This window comes from Numenius arquata, chromosome 8, assembly GCF_964106895.1.
Source record: "Numenius arquata chromosome 8, bNumArq3.hap1.1, whole genome shotgun sequence".
Lineage (NCBI taxonomy): Eukaryota > Metazoa > Chordata > Aves > Charadriiformes > Scolopacidae > Numenius > Numenius arquata.
Window position 1 is genome coordinate 57,456,710 of NC_133583.1, and position 19,001 is coordinate 57,475,710.

The following is a 19,001-nucleotide window of genomic DNA, read 5'->3' on the forward strand; positions in this document are numbered from 1 at the left end:
AACCAACAAAAAAAAACCCAAAAACCAAACACCAAAACCAAAACAAAACCCACACAAAACAAACACCCACAACCACACCCCACACCTACCCACAAACAGACGCAACCCAACAATCTCAGGCACTAGAGCATGCCCTGAAGCGCCATGTCTACACGTTTCTTAAATACCTCCAGGGATGGCGACTCCACCACCTCCCTGGGCAGGCAGAAATCAAAATGGGAATGGCAATTATTAAAAAACGGTGGTGGCAGTGCTGAATGCCTTCAATTCTGTAAGAAAGCATCCAAGTCTGCCAGACAAGTGTATTTGCAGCCTTGAACGAAACAAGTCAGTCCTGGAAAAGGCTGGACACACAGAGAATTCCTGACACTCTCCCACCGGACCCCGGGAAGGCAACTCCAGCCCAGAGAGTTGAAAATGCTCTTGTGTGCTGGGAGGTATGAATCCAACACACATTGTTCCTGCAAGCGTATTTTTCTCCTCCGAGATGCAAAACTCCACTCAAAGTGCTGTTTGTAAGCTTTTGCAGGGCATTACATGAAAAAAAAAAAAAAAAAAAAAAAAAAAAAAGCACTGACGCTGAACAAAACAGGCTAAAAACCTTCTCATCGTTCCTTCGATCCAGCGAGGCTGCTCTGTTACCAGATAACATAGCAAGTCGTTCAGGTTGGACTAGAGATTCCCTGTGCTCCCAGAGAAACTGAATTACCTAAATGCTTTTCCTATATGAATTGCGTTATGCCAACACTTTACTGTCCCCAGATCGCTCCACCGCTGACCCTGGAGCAGATAAGAAAAAGCATTTCTGATAACACTGTGTAAGAACAAACGAGAAACAGAACTCACAACTGCTACAAATACTGCCGGGGCACAGCCTGACTGCGATCTGAGTTCCACTAGCAGAAAACTGCCTTGCCTCCATTAAAGCCAATAAAGCCACACCAGCACAAAATCAATAGCGTTACATTTGACTTATATTGGCGTAACTCCATTGATTTTAATGGAGTTGGAGTTACACCAATTTTATGCTGGTGTATCTGCATTAGTGTCAGTGAAGTTATGCCGGCGTGACTGATGTAAACACCACCAGACCAACCAACCCCTCTACGTCTAAAATTCAATGTCATTAACTCTAAGGCAACAAGAAAATGCAAATCTGTACATTACCGACGCAGGGTCTACGGAATTTAGGTTTGCAAAGCAGAAGAACGGCTCTTTTGTGATCCTCTCGACACCAAAGAAACAGAGTGAAGACTAAGAAGGGAAAAAGGACAAAGTACACGGTTGGGATCACAGTATTCTGTAATTAGAGCTGTTAAATGATTACTAAAGTGCAGTGGTGCAATCATCACACTGAAGGAAAGGGAGAAGTACGCAGCCAGGAGCATCACCAGGGAGAAGGTAAAAGCAATGTCAGAGACACCACGGTTTATATTTAAATGCAAATTCCTCACAATCAGAATCTGTGCCTTCTAATTGGAAGAAAAGGTTATGGAATTAAATGTCTCACATCCCGGACAGCTCAGCATGTTTTTAAGTGGCACAGTAAGTTGAAGGCAACTTATTAATCTCCTGTCCTTTCCAGAAATATCTTAATTCAGCTTTTTTTTTTTTAAAATAATTTCAAGATGACTTTCTTAATATTGTAAGTGAGACTGAACTGGGACTCACCCTCTCATTCATTTTAAATAAAACACAGCACAATACCTACACAATATCTAACTTAAGCTGAAGTAGAGCTTGAAGCGATGCTTTATACTGGCCTTCGTAATGGACATGAATTTTGCACCAACTTTTTCGGGTCCCTTTGAGATTTGCTCAGTCACACGAGTTAACCTACACATCGTGCCCTTCAATTTTCTGAATGCTTCCTGACGTTACAGCAAAGCAAACTTTCCTAATGTCAACAACAACAAAAACCCCCTACGCCAGGATCTTTATTCACTGCTATTTTTCAACACTCAGCCCTTGTTCCCTGACAGTTAAGTATTAGGAAAACTAATCAGAGGACTTCACCTCACCGTGAACAGACTTTTGATTTATTACACCAAACCCAACCACCAGACTTCTTCCAAAGTTCATTGACTAGGGGAAAAAGCAAGAAGCTTTCTGGACTTTTTACTTTTGACAACTCCATTTAAATACTCCAGTCTTCAGATCAGCAAAGTCACTCATGAAGGTAATTCCACATGACTGCTAAGGGGAAGAGCGGGCAGGTTTCTGAGCGATACCAAACAGAAGTATTTGGAACGGCTGCTAGATTTTACTGGAGAAATTTCAAACCATAAATAATTTTCTTTAATTCACTTATCTGGTCTTATCTCGTTTGCAAATGCGGTGCTCTGTATCTGATCATGTTATTGCACTGCCTCACAAATGCCTCTGCTTCAGATCAGTGAGAACGTTAACCACTTTAAAAGGGCAGAAGCACCTCCCACAAGAAGTCAGGCTCTACGCATTTTCTGTTCATGGGTAAGATTCGGCAGTGTCTCTAAATAATAAAAGACAGTAGTCTTCCCACAGCTGGAAAATGCACTATAGGGAAAAAAAAAAAAAACCAAACCCAAATGACAATCTAACCCTTCAAACTGCATGGGCCAGGTGTTGTTTTCTCTATCATAATTCCATACAGAGAAACATCCATACAGGGAAACACACTGGTCTCCACCCTGCTATAACCATGCAGCTGGGGAGGTCTATGTGACCGCATCACGCACTTGCAGAATCAAAGCCTAAGTGATCAGGTTAGGGACCCTGTAAAAGCTATTACCCGAAAGAAAAAAAAAAAAAAACAACAAAAAAAAAAACCACCAAGCCACTGCCAAGCTAAAATGTCAGGAAAAAAAAAAAAAGATGCTCATGATTATTCAGATGGGGTATTTAAGCAGCGAAACGAGTATATGGACCTGCACTAGTGGTAATGCATCACAAGACCATGCTTATTTTTTAAATATTTTTAAAAATCACCCAAGTAGCATGCAGTGAGAAGCCATTCACCTTCTACTGTCATGCTACAGTTTATTCTCTCTTGGAAGCAATTACAGGACAAATGCCAAGCTACAGAAGGTATTTTTCCAGCAGCAGCATCTGGCTTCTTGGCAGACTCCTCAGGCAATTTTATGGGAAGCTTTAGAGATGCTATTGGGTCAGTCCTAGTTATATCGCTCATGAGCTGTCTGGCAGCCCCTTCTTCCGAGATGTCATAATCCTTCTGATTTACCTTGAAGGAATTAGCACACTTTTATCCATTTCAAAAACAGTTGACCTGCAAGGCATTTAGGGGCTATCTACAGAGACATAGTAAAAGTCACTGGTCTAAATCTGTGTACCGTCGAGCCAGCAGCATTTCGGCATCCCTTGCCTAATGCATCATCAAGAAAGCAAGTAAGCCATGCAAAAATTGCGTGTGTATGTGCCTTGCTGGTAAATTGAATGCATTCCTTATGATTAAAGGAAAAAACATATGAAAAATTAATTAATCAAAATACAAAAGGTAAGCTAGGGCAACAGCAAATCTGTGCCTTTATTTAAAACGAACTGCTCTTATATAGTGAAGACAGCACCGTGCTGTATCCTGCATAAGGGACAGTGCACATGAAGTCAAGGAATGCTGCTGGCAGACAGCAAGCAGAAATTGAAATACAAGGGGATCCGCTAAGTCAACAGAAGGAAAACAATTTCTGAGAATCTGCTTCTTGCAACTCCCCTGTTAAAGGCAGTGCCTCCGAGGGGAGACAGGCCACGTGGAAGTAAAGACAGCCTATGTCCCTTGCTCTCCCCACTGCCTGTCCCTTCCCCCTCTCCAGCCCCAGCAGCTAAGATCTGCATTATTCTGCAGCTGTGATCATGATTAATCCTCATCCAGAAGGATGAAAGATGGGATGCTGGTTTTAACCCCCTCCTCCATGCATACCAACAAAATCAAGTCCACAGCAAAAAGGTTTTATGTCGGTTTAGAGCAGCTCTCTAGAATTAATACAGAGAAAGGGGCCAGAATGCTGTAGAAAGTGCATTAATAGTTCATAACACAGGTGGGATCCTCTTTTTTAAAAAGATTTCTGTGCAACTACTTACAAGAAATTACTTAATTAAAAAGAATAATACACACACACATTCGTTCATTACTACTACTTTTTTTTTTAAGACTTGCCCACAAAGATACGCTTCGATGTCTTCATGTTCCTTTATTATTTTTTTTTTCCTTTGAAGAGTTTTCAGAGAGGTTAGAGTAAGAGACTCCCACAAAATCCTGTACCAGGTTATTTTCTAGGAAAAAAGGTCCTAATGCCCAAAGGTAAATAGTACAGGTACAAGAAAGATACTACGTAATTTAATAAAGGGCTACAGATCTTGGATTTTCAGTAACAAGAGTGCACTGAGCAACGTAAGAGAAGATTGACAGCACTAAGAAAGATGCACATATCCAGGTCAAACAAAAAGCCAAACGGAGCTCTCTCATCAGTAGAGTGCAACTAAATCCAACCAGACACAGAATTCAGACTTGGCTAACGCGAATTGACTAATATAATTCCACTTTATGCAGGGCAAAACATATTCTGATCACAGGCCAGTGGTGCTCGCAAATTCTAAATTTAGGTATCATTAGGTCCAGGTGAACCATTAAGTGAACTAATGGGAATTTTATCCATATCGAAGGTTTGTACTGTCCACAAATTAACTTCTCAGTTTTAAACCATGTATTCACTCTCATTACTTCATACATCTTTTGGATACGCCCAGTCGTTAATTAAAACTTCCGCAGAATCACAGCACACATCCACACTGCAGCCTGGGTTTTAAAATGTTGTGCAATGGCACACACTGAAAAAAAAAAAAAAAAATAATCAATTATTTAGGCTCCAGTACCTGAACAGAAGTTATTGGCACACTAGAAACCAAGCCATATTTTAGAGAAGAGGTAGCACAGATTCCCTTGTTTATGAGCTCGTTTCTGCAAAGTACCAAGCAATCTCAGCGATCAGGTGAACATCTGAATACACGCTGAAGATTAAACTTCTAGTGATGCCCTAGATTTCACTGACTACACAAAGGAGATGAAAGTTGCACACACAGAGAAAGTTGCAAACAGAGGGTTTCCTGGATACAGCGGAGAGCTAAAATATTTTTATAAACTGTCTTTGATTATACAGTCTCCACAAGACCTGTAAATTGAGTGAGTAATCCGGAATAACCATCAAGAGGGTGTACTTCAGTACAGCAAAGAAAATAAATTAAAAATATAAGTAAAATGTGGATCTACCTTGTGCACTGCTCTCCCGAAACACCTGCTCCACTTCAAACAAGGTACGTTATATGCAGGGATAATATAACCTAATCTGAAATAAAGACTCTGCTATAATGAAAAACTTAGTTGTTTAGCCAGTCAAGTTTAAAGCCAAAAGGTGAGGAATACTTAATCCAATTAAAATGAGAGGGAACTGAGGAATGCAGAATTTAATTACTCCACTTGGAAGGTAGCCAGGACCGTTGGGTTAAGCACCCATGCCCTTGTGAAAGGGCCACAGGAACTCAAATGACTACCAGAGGCTGGGCCCTGGGCTCTATTTCTCCTTTGAGCCAGGGCACCCTTGGCAGCCCCATGGAAGGGCACCAGCTCCTGAATCACAGCCTTTCCTTGGAAGCCCAGCATAAGGCAGGCCTGGCCTTGCCCAGCCTGTGAAACCAGTGCAATATGGCGAGACTGTAGGCGATGTCCAATTAAAGCCGTTTGGATAAATACATGTTCAATTAAGTTGTTGCCTATGTGTCACTTTAACATTTTTGGGGTTTTTTTTCTTCTTTTTTTTTTCAGTTCCACAGACTAAATAGCAGGCAGCAGTAATATTAGTTTTGGAAGACGTGTGATGTTTGTGTTACCCACTCAAGTTAATTAATGACAATAATGACAGAGTTACAAAAATCAGAGATGATTAAGAACTTGAAGACCATCCTACCCATTTCTCTGCCAAGGAGGATTTGTTCTTAACAGCACATTTTTCTGTTCTTCATCAAACTTTTAAAATGACGCCAGCAGCACGAGTCACATCTCCTTCCTTGAGAGTCGTCCACACATTCAGACCAATTTGAAGGAAGAAGTAAATCCCAAAAAGAGAAGTTCTGCCAACTTTGTATCATTATTCTGAGTTAACTCGTAGGAGATTATCTTGAGCAATTACTCTCGTCCCTTACTGCACACACATCCCAAATACCTGTAATCCTCTCACAGCTCAACTCTATCAGCGTTAAACCAATCTATCCCCTTTAGGTAAGATCTAATGGTAAAATCACATACCGCTGCGTTTATAACCTAGACTATTACAGTCTCCATTATTCAATATTGCTTATTATTTTGTACTTACAAAGTCAGGGAGATGTGATTTTATTGCTTGCAAATCATTCTTACATTAGTCTTACGCTGTTATAATTTCACTCTGCTTTTCCAGATAAGCTTTTTGCTTTCTGCATATTTAAATAGTAACTCTAATTATCCCTACTTGATTGCCCTCCTCTTGCAAAGCCTTTCCACAGTATCATCTGCAGTGAATTCTTCATCCTGCTTAGATTTTAAAAAAAACAAGATACATCATATTCTTTATTTTTAATAACAGCATAGAGCTGTTTGGGGTTTTTTGGTTGCCTTTTTTTTTTTTTGGAAAAACATGCACACTGGGTTCCATCTTCAGTTATATTTTTTCCCAAAAACACTGCAAGAAGGGCAGATTCCCTATTATTATATTGGTAACAGTAACACTACAGAACAGTGCCTAGCAATAGTCAATTAAAAAAAAAGAAACGAAAACCCCAAAAAAGACTATTGACATGGTATCAGATCAACATTGCTTCCTTTGCAAACTACGCTTATAAGAGTTTTCTGGATTTATTTCCAACCACAGTCGCAGAAAACACTTTATACTTCTAGTTCATATGCACACAGAAGCTACATGTGGCTACATAGCGGCTACAATTCATTATATTTAATGCATTAACTCAGGTAACCCATTCAAATAAATGCACATTACAGTAGCCCAAAACAACACAATAAAATTTGAGTGAAAATTAACGTTTCTTACAAGAATTTTAGTAGCCTTTTTGGTCATTTTTGTAGATACTTTGCTATTGTGGTGACTGACGAGGTATTTTGGTTTAAGTATAACGGTGTTTGGTAACATCACGTGGTGTTTAAGTTGCCTGACATTTCCCATTACGAATTCTCATTTTAGCTTCTTAGAACTTTACCAAACCAAAGCATATCTACTGGAGCTGACTTGCATGCCACATAGCAAGAGCAGTGATATATACAGTTCAGCCTCCAAGAGCTGGCCCTGCTGCCCTGAGGCAGGAGATCAACCCCTTCCTTCTCCGATGTTTCTTAGTGAGCAGCAGTTCCCTACAGACAACGACTGCCTTCATCTTGCCATCCTGATTCTGCTCCTCCAGCACAGATCTGTTCTTTCGCACTAAGACTTTATGTGGAAAGAAAAGTTACTGTGTGACTGCACACACAACTCTGCATTCAGTTATCTTCCATCTGGACAACGTTAAATTTAGCATTTCCTTACTGATGTGCTTGGCTCTGGAATAGTAATTTACATTTTTATGTATGTGTGTAATAACACAGAGGGAAAAGAGGAAACACAGGTGTACCCCAACCATATTGCAGTGTCTTCTTGCATTCATCTTGGGAGCTGCAATCTTTCAGGCCCTACTCCTGCAAAAGTTACTTCAGTAATATGGGATAAGAGTGTGGCAGAAGTGGCTCTTTCAAAGACTTTGGCAGAGAAGGATAGGAAAGAAAAACAGGAGGTCCGCTTGTACCTGTGACTTTCAGGTCTGTGCCCAAGCAGTATCAAAAAGTGACATCTTTGAGCCAAAGACTTTCCTTAGGAAACATGACATTCAGCCAAGAAAAAAAGCTTCTCTCTCATCTCCTCGGTTCCCCTCCACAAGTTATGCACACTAATGACAACTGGTAGTACTTTATCTACCACTACCTCGCACGCACGATGAAGTATCATGGTGATTCTCCTCAGGAGAATGAATGCAGAGTGGCAGGGTTACTGGTTCTACAAGCTCTGGCCAGTCAACCAACTGGGCCTGACCTGACTCAACTAATCAACTGGGAATAAAATTCTGCTGCTGTGCACATCCAGCACTGGGATACACTGAGAAGCAGCCTGGTTGAAGAAGGCGAGACTGGTTGCCAGTTTAGTTTCCCATACGGAGAGGCTAGCTCAAAATCTGGGGCCCTGGGCAACCTGGTCTAGTAGGAGGTGTCCCTGCTGACTGTGGGGAGGTCGGACTAGATGACCTTTGGAGGTCCCTTCCGGCCTGGACCAATCTATGAATCTATGAATCTTGTAACTGCCCAAGATGATGCTAGAGGGGTCATGAGGGCAAGTTCAGAACACCTGCAATACAGCCTCTGGTCCAGATAGACAAGAAAGGATATCTGTCTATGTTCTGGATGGGGTTTAAATTTCCTTTTATTTTCTCCAGATTGACGACTTGGAAAGGAACATATGCCTTGAGACTCATGGTAGAGATGTCCTGTTGTGATTTATGCTTTCCTCCACTGTAATGCTACAGCTCTGATAAGAGCAGAAAGAAACGTATCGATTCCGGCAGCTGGGTCCACCCTTAGGGACTGAACCTGCGCTGGAGTCAGCACTGGGAGGCCGGGGATGGGTCCTCATCAGAGTGGAACCACTTGGAAACCACGAGACACATCCACCGTAACCTTCACAAAAGTCTTCACAAAGTCAGCCACGATTTAAGAGAAAGTTGTATTGGTAACAAATGTATTAACAGGTTGAACATCTTCTAAAAACAAGTACTTAATATTAATAAAAGCCTTTAAATTATTACTTTTTTCAGCGAGACTTAGCCTTCCTATCAGGAGCGGAGTGTAACTGAAGAACAACTGATGTCACCAGATCACAAGCAAAGAGAGGTGAGGATGCCTTTTAGCAGCAAAGTAACCCTCTGCCAGTCTATTCAAGACCAAAACACGAGAATACTCAGAATATTATTGGAAAAATAATTCAGTTTGAAGCTCAGTAACTCCCAGGTTTTTATATGTTGTCGTGGTTTTGGCTGAATTTACCAAAACCGGACCGGCAGATGGCCCTTCCCCCTCCTTCCCCCCCCAAAAGAGGAGAGAGGAGGAGAAAGAGATAAGGAGATTCAGAAGTTTAGAATGAACTAAACTACTTTAATGAAAAATTAATATTAAAATAAAAATAAAGAAGAAAATAATGAAATAGATACAATATATACAAAACCGTATCAAGCTCCCAGGATGTCAGTTACATCACTGGCAGGCACTGGGGAAGTCCCAGACTGGACTCAGTGACGAATGGGAACTGGATTCCAGCTCTGGAGTCAGGAACACACGGATCAGGATCAAAGGCAGATGAACAGACAGAGTCCTCTCCGCATGTCGGCCATCGCAGGAAAAAGGGCTGACCCTTTGATCCCTCAGCCTTTATACTGAGCATGGGGCAGATGGGATGGAATACCCCAGTTGGTCAGGTTTGGGTCACCTCTCCTGTCCACTCCTCCCCACCGATGTGACCCCTCTACATTTTTTCCGTTTCCGACCCTCTAAGGGGGCAAATAACGAAATTGGCCGACCTTGGTTGTTATAGCAATAAGTATAAGCAAGGGCCTCCCTGCATACCATTCCTTGGCATGGAGCACAAACATTGGTCTTATCATTCTGAGAACGAGCAGTTTTCTCCACAATATGCCGTTAATTTCAGAGAGTTAGAGGAGGCCTAGCTAGGATGTAAAGTTACAGAACAGAAAATTGGTTCGGTTTTACTTCAAACCGGGACATATGTGCAGTAATTTGATTCTATTTTTATCCATTAAAGAACATTTGGATTAACAGATTGAAAAAGTTCATTCATGGCTTTATATCTATATGACTGTTACAAACCCTCCCCCTGCTGCCCATATAACTAACCAAATCAAGGCAGAAATTATATTTACATGTTCTTGGAAATATTTAAAAATCTTCATTAACACGTGTGATTTTGTCTTATTTTACTTATGAGTCCAAAGCTGCATCCTGAATGCCATTTCTATAGAAATTGAGTGCCAAATATTACCAAGTTCCGATTTTACTATTTAAAAATGTCCTGACAGCATTCAGGCAAATTAAATTTAAAATTAAACGTAAAGCAAAGCCTTTGCATGCCATCATAATATTTCAGGCAACAGTTTCAAGAAGGGAAAGGCAGAAAACAGATTGTGCATATACTATAGTTCAAAATAGACTCCTCATGTCAAATGGCATAATTTTTCCTTTTTTTTCCATTAAATAGTTATTTTAAGTCTTCTGCTGAATATATTTACATGCATAATGAAACTTTTTCAGTGGTTCTTTTTGAATTACTATATATGCTTTAACACTGCATACACTAATAGCGTACACACATATACAAATCCACACATAAATGTATGCACTCATGCACACAGTATTCATGCAAAAAGGAATTAATGGAACTTTTTGACTGGATGCTACTCCCTGTAAACATGTTAAATGTGAATAGTGCTTATGGCGGGGTTCATTAACTAAAAATGTTGCTGTTGTCTGCACAACTCGTGTTGCTCACATAAGAATGTATGACATGTAAAATGCTGTTTTACAGACTCAGTTCTTTTCAATTTACCATCAGGGTCTCTCCACTAGGAAGTTCAGCGGTCACTTAGTACAATCCTCATAGAATAACTTGAGCTGAGACCTCACTCAGCACCTGGAGATAACACTCTGCAGGAGTTTTCTCCAAGAAAAAGAAGAGGAAAGAAAAAAAACCCACGCACAAAAAACCAAACCAAACCAACTAATCAAGCAAACAAAAAACAAAGGGGGGGGGGAAGGTTTTGAATGAGCTCCAAACACATATTCTGACTCGTTGTCATGGAAAAACAGTATCCCAAAAGCCACAGTCTGCTGTGACTGACAAACCCTCCATCTTCCAAGAGAAGAGGCATTATATTTAAGAGTAGCAGCTAATGTCATTATAGATAACTCTGCTCACAACTTCAGCTGCTCATCATCTTTTTCTTCTTCAGTCCTTTTCCAAAAATCCCTAGGCAAGAGCAGCTGCAGCCTGAGAGACCTGCTCTCCTCTGGTTTGAAAGCTACTCTGAACTCCCACACCAAGCATGGAATTCCACTTTATTGATTACATTTAGACCTCACATCCCCATTACAGGTTGATGCAGCACTTGATAAACAGATACAATTAATAGATTAACTTCAAAACCATGTTATGTCTCCAAATGAAAGCACTAGCATTGGTACAGCCCTCATTCCCTAAAACATTCCAGGACCTCTCTCTACCATAGCTGTACCAGCTGCCTCTTCTTCAAGTATCTGTGATGCCCAACTACTCTAGAGACCACAAATAGTAATTTATGGCTATCACAACGTATTTTACTTACATTACTTATGCCTTTAAAACTTCTGAGCAGGTTCATTAGGTGTTTTGTTTCCCTTTCACAGATGCAGCACCACTGTATCTAATTTTCCACAGGGCCCCACCACCTCCTTGCCAACAGAGGCATTGAGGCCTATCCCTACCCCTACCCCTCGGTGTACCAACTATTTTGGTTTCCAAGACCTATTCTACAGAGGGTAAGCTTTTAGTAGCAACTTACGGCCTTCAAATTCTTCTCTGTAACCTCTGCGTTAGTTTGTCAGAGCAGTCACTAAACCTGGGCGCTTTGAGGCTGGTGGGTACATCTAAGCTAGCCCACTCCGAGCTAATTGCGTTCAATTTAACATTCTCCAAGCACTGGCAGTCCTCATTCAAGCCAAGTGTGAAAGTTTTTAAATTAGCTTTCACAGTTTGATTCACAGACAGCAAATGCAAAATGGCACAGGATTAATTTTTTCCCCCAACAACACAGTGCAACAAAATAGCCCAAAGGCTATTTTAGTTCATTTGCTTTAACTATTAGGGAAGATTCACAGCACAGAGCGCTCCAACAGAGACAAAAGCTCCAGAGGACTTTCAAAGCTTAATATTGCCCCTATTAATTAAAGCACCATACGTTTGTGCAGCCTTTCCACTTTGTCACTAGATGTTAAAATGGAAGTCTAGACCATTTAAGACAAGCCACACTGATTATCGCTTAAAAGAGGAACATATCAATACAGTTTTCTCATTTTTATTACAGATTACATTTTTAATATTTAATAAACTCTGGTGTTGGACTGTAAAATGGTCTATATAGAAATCCACATTTTCCTTGGAAAAGTACAAATCTTGACTTCACGTGTAATCTGACAATGTCTCTTTTGATTGGTCTGCCTGTATTTGCCAAAATACAAGTCAGAAAGGAAGCTAGAATATTGAATCACCTATTGCAAAAATGATTCGTTAGCAACAAACAATGGCAAAGTAGGATGGAAATTTTGCTTTCTTGGACATTTTCATTTTCCCAGCAATTATCACTAGGCACATACACTGGGTTTACACGGTCAACTTTCTTAACGTGAGAAGTCTCTACACAAAACTTCCTCCTGAGCACATACAGAGGAGGGGTATGAGCTGCTCCATCGACAAATAGAAAAGTTCAACACATACAAAACCTGATGAAATACTCTACACTCAGTCTTCAGAAGAAAAATATTTCTCCAATTTAAGACAAATTAAAACCTCCACTAAGAACTTAGCTCATCTCGTCAAAATATGTATTAAAATATTGGACAAATCCTAAATCCCCATTCTTACTATGTGGCTCATACATACCAGGCTGCACAACCGCAGCCTTAAGTATCACAAGAAATAACATACTGTGGGATCAGTCAGCTAACTTCAATGGGAGTCTTTCCATTTTCTTCAGAAGTTTTTACATAAGGACTGCAACCCATAATCATTCTTAAATTCAAATTATTTCTAATGCTCTAGTAACTAATCAATCCAATCTAATAACTATATCAATAGTGGTAATTCATATCACAGATGGGAACTATCTTCAGGTATAAACAGTATTTATAGTGAACTATTAAAAATAAAATAATTTTTTTTTTTTTTGCTCACACAGATGGACTCCATCTTCAAACTGTAGATTCCAGATTTGACATAGCCCAGGAAATTAAGGTCATAAACTATAAAGTCAAAGGCCCATCTGCAAATATCAAAATGTTAAGTCACTGAGGTGAATGCAATTTAGGCATTTCTTGATAGCATTCAGAATACTCATCTCAAATACCAACCTACTTTTACATGTATTTTCTATTGTGTGCTAAGAAGTTACATACTTGCATTACATTGATCATTAATATCACCTTATTTTGTAAATAAGAAGCTTCTTTCGCATTAGATTTGCAAACAAAGGACATCAGAAAATCTGTATTTGTTAACATTTGAAAACAGGAACCACATTGTCTATTTAGTGCGGGATATCTTAAAAAAAATTTGCAACTCTTTCTTCAAGCCAATTCCAGTATTATTCAAAACTCCAGGCAAGTCAATGAGACCCAACACAAAAGCATCCCTGTCAGGAGGCAGTTGGAGGGAAGAGGACAACCTCCACACGCAGGATCACTACAAGACACCGCAGAAGATCCATCTAGAATTATTTAGACATAAACCTAGCTATTAGGAATGCGGCTTGTGTGAATATGCCAAAGTCAGACCCTGAACGAGCCAAGGTAAGGCCAGTGAGCTCTGAGAGTGGGGGTCAGCTGGCACTGCCCCCCTGCAAACCTCAGCGGTCCCAGGTGGGACATCAGCAGTGCTCCCGCTGCCCAGGTTAAAGTTAACATTGGTACAGCCACAAAGGCCAGAACTGCAGCTCTACATAGTAATAAAGAGTAATTTGGATAAGTCTTTATATTCATTTTATGACATCTTTTCTGCTGATGCTTATGTAATAGAACACTTCCATGAAATTTCATTGATTTAAACATATCCGAAAATCTAAGTTAACACATATGAAATACAGAATGGAGAAAGATTATTTAAAAAAACCCTACTTTGGTAGCGCCTTTAGACCGCTAGATGTTGTGTGTAACTACAGACAATATAAATCCTTAAGACAAACAATCCTGGGGCTTTACACCCTTAGAGTATAATCCAGCCCACTATGTACAGAACTCTTCAGTGGCAAGCGCAACTCAAATGTTCTCTGAATTAACTTCCAAAACCTGTACAGCTTTAACAGCTCAGATGGTAAATAGCTACAGGTTATTTGATAGCTAAACTTGTCAGAATCTGCAAAAGAGATACAATCAATTGTAATTGAAAGTAATGAATACACTTTTCTGGTCACTCCATGTCAGGTGCTAACACACATCAGAATCCTTAAACATCACATCCACATGAGACATCATATGTGTGTGAATATTTATGCTCAAGAAACTTTGAATTCTGTCCAAATGTAAATGCCACAGTATAACTGATCAGTCACGATCATGAAAAGCTTCCAGAGTATTCTCATTTCTAAAACAAACTAAGATTGTGAAAAATGCAGGTTTTGATGAATCGTCAATGGAATACTGGCAATTCCAGAGTGGAGACAAAGCATTCAATGGGAATGGAAAACGGCTCCAGTATAAACAAGCCCACATAGGATGATTGTATAATGCTTTACAAATATTAAGCAGTAAATATATAGGCTATCCAGTTGTTAAGTGATGTTGGAAATCTGTATGTATTCTGAGAAACTAATTAATGCTGATCTGTACTGAACACATGAACATACTCATGTGCTGATGAAAGATACTCCCCTGAAAAATATTGGTTCCCTCTGAAAAGCGAGATGCACTCTAGACAAGCACAAAACACAGGCATTCCCCTTCTATGGCTACTGATAAAACACACAGCTGCAAGCATCTGCAGAGGACAGATTTATTCTTGTTTTCCCAGCACAGATACTGGCATTAGTTGGGGGAAAAGAACATGCAGTTCCAGCATGATCTGAACTGAACTTATTCTTTGGGGACGTTAGTGGATAAAAACAATTCCTGATATTAAGGACTGAGGACCACAGCAACTTGTTTGCATTTGAAAGCCATTATGAAGTACACTAAAGACAGCAAGCACAATATACTGTACACTTGTTGTTTCAGATGTTTCAGTATTTTTTTTTTCCTATTTCATCTGTTTCAGTAGTTATTTTTTTTTTCTTCACCAGTTTATTATACTAATTTTATATTTGGATCCTTAAGCTCTTATAACGGGCCTTGATTTTTTCTTTTCTCTGTGGACAGTAAGATAGGGACCTGGTAGGGACCAGCAAGGACCTTGTTTGTGACATGCATCTCTGCTGAAAAAAACATAGTATAAACAGGCAAGCACATTCAGATCTCTCTTCAGTCAGCAACCCCAGCTCAAAATTATTTCTCACCAAAATGGCTTCTAGAAATTTTGTTTCCTACTATGTACCAAGTGAACTTAAATTCTAATATATAGACAAAAGACTGCCTTCAAGCTGCACACCCACTGCCCCGAGGGCACCAGGGAAAATTCTAGGACCATCAAGTGTGTTTCTTTAACAGAGAAGGTGCTGAAGTTGAGGAAGGCAAGATACGAGAAGGTGCTGCAGGTCTGGTATCCTCAGAGTGCATGAAATTAACAGGTGGCAGACAATTGTTGGGGCTTCCCACCTAACTTCTTCCCAACGCAAAACATTCTCATCTAGAAGTTTAGAGTGCTAATAATAACTCTAACATCTCCTTTTAAATGCATTTTAGCTCTTTCAAAATAACACATTGATACTTCTGATTTTTTTTTTTCTGTTGAACTCCTGTTCTGAAAAAGTGCAGCTTATAGCCTTTCTGAAGCTTTTTCCCCACCAAGTCCAACCTGAAAGCTCTCTTCCGGCCTCACTAGGACAAAGCCAGGTCTCTGTCCAAACACACCATATTTTAGCTCATTCCTTTCTTTCTCATGCTTAAGTCCAAATCCATCCCATTTATTTCCTAACAGCCTCTTTTAAGAGGTTTCCAATATCTTCTCACAGAAATGTCTTCTCAGCTGCTAAACACGAGAGACCCAACAAAACAACAGCTTGGCATATGTAGGAGAGGAGTAAGACTCACCCTTTTGACAGCGATGATCTGCTCATGGAAATGCAGCCTCAGTTGTTAGAAAGATACCTGAAACATTGAGCATGATCAGGTCCCACCAAAGTGTAGCAGTATTTTCATTTAATTAGATGCATAAATACGTATTTCAGTGCTTAGTTTTAAAATAAACATCTGAAACATCAATTCAACGCCTATACATAAATCCATTTTACGATTTTGACTAAAAGAGCAGACTAACTGACATGAGCAAAAGTTCTATCAGTTTTCACAGCAATACAGTTTATTGAAATAAAGGATAAGTAAGGCTAACTGCTAGGGAAACACACCATTTTCCCTTTTTGCATTTGGCAGGAGTTGATACTACAAGCAAAAATAGATACAGTGAAGAGGCCTTGCAGGGGGAAAAACTGCTAAACACACACTCAAATAACATCACTGTTTCAATATATTACTTTATATATTGACTAGATGGTCTATATTTGTGTGTGTATATATATATATAAAAGCCTATATCTACTTAAGGCAGTCTTCAACTGGCAATTTGTAACTCAAAAAGCAAGTGTTGGTTAAACTAAATGCTACCAAAGACAGAGTTAACATGCAAATCGTCACCCAGTTTAATGTAGTTTCTGATCTGTAACAGCATGGAACAAACAACTGCAAAACAGCTATGCTGGTGCAACAGAGCTTTGCCGATTTACACGGGATGCAGGATCCATCCCAGTGTGTAACTCCTTCATTCACGTCATTAAATCATGTTTGCCAGCAACTACATTGTACTAATGGGTGCATAAAGCTATTCTGCACCTGTCAATTGCCAAGGCATCTGTGCAAACACAATGAAATGGGAAGAAGTGAAGCAAGGAACCCTACCGGTAAAAATAAACCTAAATCAATACAAATAAAACTTAAGCACTTGGCACGTATGGCTGACTTCTTGCTAAGTATAAATGGTATCAAGGCATGTTTTTAGCCCGATGCTACCCAACGATGCTTAAATAAATCCATTTATATCTTACCAGACAACATTCTTTGCATTTTACTGTCCTAATGCGAAACAAAGTAAATCTTCGAGTAGCAAGTGTGCAAAAAGAATGAACATGTTGAGATTCAGAAAAGTTTGGGTTTCTTTCAAGGAACTACAGAGCTACTTCTGTTTCCTCACTAGGTTCAGTGCTGGTTTATTTTGATGGCTCAGAGAGAATCACCAATCCTGGTAAAAAATCTTCAGTTCTGCTTTGTGTTACTGCTATTTCCGACAAAACCAGTACAAAGAAATAGTACAAATCCAAGAAGTGGAATTTCCACGAGATGTTACACTTGCATGAGTAGCTGTCATTGCCAGCTGCAGCAGCCAGAATATCAATTTACTCACTGCACAAATTTTCAAAAGCGTGATATAAAAGTGAAGGCAGCCTTATCATTACCTGCTTATTTTCATTTCAGAAAGCTGCTTCCCCTTACCTTCTTTAAGTATCTACTAAAACTTTTTTTTATTGCAGTTCATCTTCAAAATTAATCATCATAAATTTAAAAACATTTTCTTGCAAATCTGTCAGGTTTGTAGTGCCATTTCATTTATTACAGGACCACACGACGCATCAGAGCTCTGTATTTGAACATGACATATTTTCACTTTGTTTTGATACCACGTTCGAAAATTGTTCCTATCAATCTTTCACTGGAGCCAAAACTTAACTGTCTTGTTCACTGAAACATTAAATGCCAAGTCACACAGATGAATAAAAGCATTTGCAAATGTAACATCTGCATTCGCAGTTGCAAACATTTGCAAAAGTTTCCTGACGCAAAGGTCTATAGAAGAGAATCCACAAAAGCGAATGAGTCCACAGTCAGTACCAAAACCAATTATTCCTAATCATTTTAGTCATCAGATCACACTGAAATTTATTAGATTTCATAAACAGGCTGGTCTTCAAGTAGAATTTTGGAAGTGTTTACGGTTCAGATTTCCAAAAAGTATTAAAACTTCCATGCATTTGCCAGACTCAGTGTATGCACTATTTAAGATCCATGATTTTCTGCATCGTTTGCTAGAGAGGAGTAAAACACCCAAACAAACCGGCCATATACTTACATTCCCCATAATGCATCATTTTCCCTCTAAACAGTGGCAGCAAACAGGCACATCCAATACTGTATTACTTTCTTCTCTCATTCATGACGATGTCACACACAGGTTCTTTGATTCTGAAAAAGAAGCATTTCCCAGGTTCTAAGGACAGAGGTACCCCAACCAATCCATCATGCTTTGTGTGCTAATGATAGACTCATGCATAAGAGGCACCAGAAGCCGTCAGAGGCAGGAGGCATGAAAAGGAGTGAATCAACTGTCAAGGGTTGTGATCTGAAGGACTGCAAGGCTGTGATTAGAATTTTCAATCAGGACTTCCACAATTCATCATGCTACAGGGGAAGGGGTGGGGGGGACACATATATTTCTTCATCAGCCCTTTCTGCTATTGGCACAGCAAGTTCCAGGGCACTAAAAAAGGGAAATCTTAAGGTTTCATATTTAAAAGCGGGTACGTTTGAATCTTCAGGGAGTGGAGAGTAAGAGATTTTCTGGGACTGCATAGCTACTACTTTTTGTCTTCATACTCAAAACCAAGATTATTTGCAGCACAGCCTTTCAGCTGATGAAAAAGAAAACACAGCTCCTCCTCTTTCTCCTGTTATAGGAATAATTATAGACACCTGAGCAAGAAGTAGCCCTGGAAATCTTTCACTGTTGTCTTTAGGGATTTGAAAAGGAAAAATCCCTCCCCCAGAATCCTTCATCAGAATTTGCTAACACACTCTGTGAAACTTCAGAAAATAAAAAGGCAGAGCTCTTTAAAAGGACAATATTCTCACCATCTGCATGAAATCTCCTGCATCACCCAAGAGCTGGCACATAGTCACATTTCCAAAATGTAAAAAGGACCAGCAA

The 19,001-nt window shown here is 39.7% G+C and overlaps 1 protein-coding gene across 1 annotated transcript in view; it reads right to left on the bottom strand.

The window, feature by feature from the left end:
• DAB1 (DAB adaptor protein 1) overlaps window positions 1-18,260 on the bottom strand; it is a 145,362-nt gene extending 127,102 nt beyond the window's left edge. The window contains exons 1-2 of the mRNA XM_074151831.1: window positions 18,147-18,260; window positions 16,061-16,117 (exon numbers count right to left, since the gene is read on the bottom strand). The gene's annotated coding sequence lies outside the window, so the exon portion shown is untranslated. The remainder of the gene's footprint in view (window positions 1-16,060; window positions 16,118-18,146) is intronic.
• Between the last annotated feature and the right edge of the window lie 741 nt (window positions 18,261-19,001).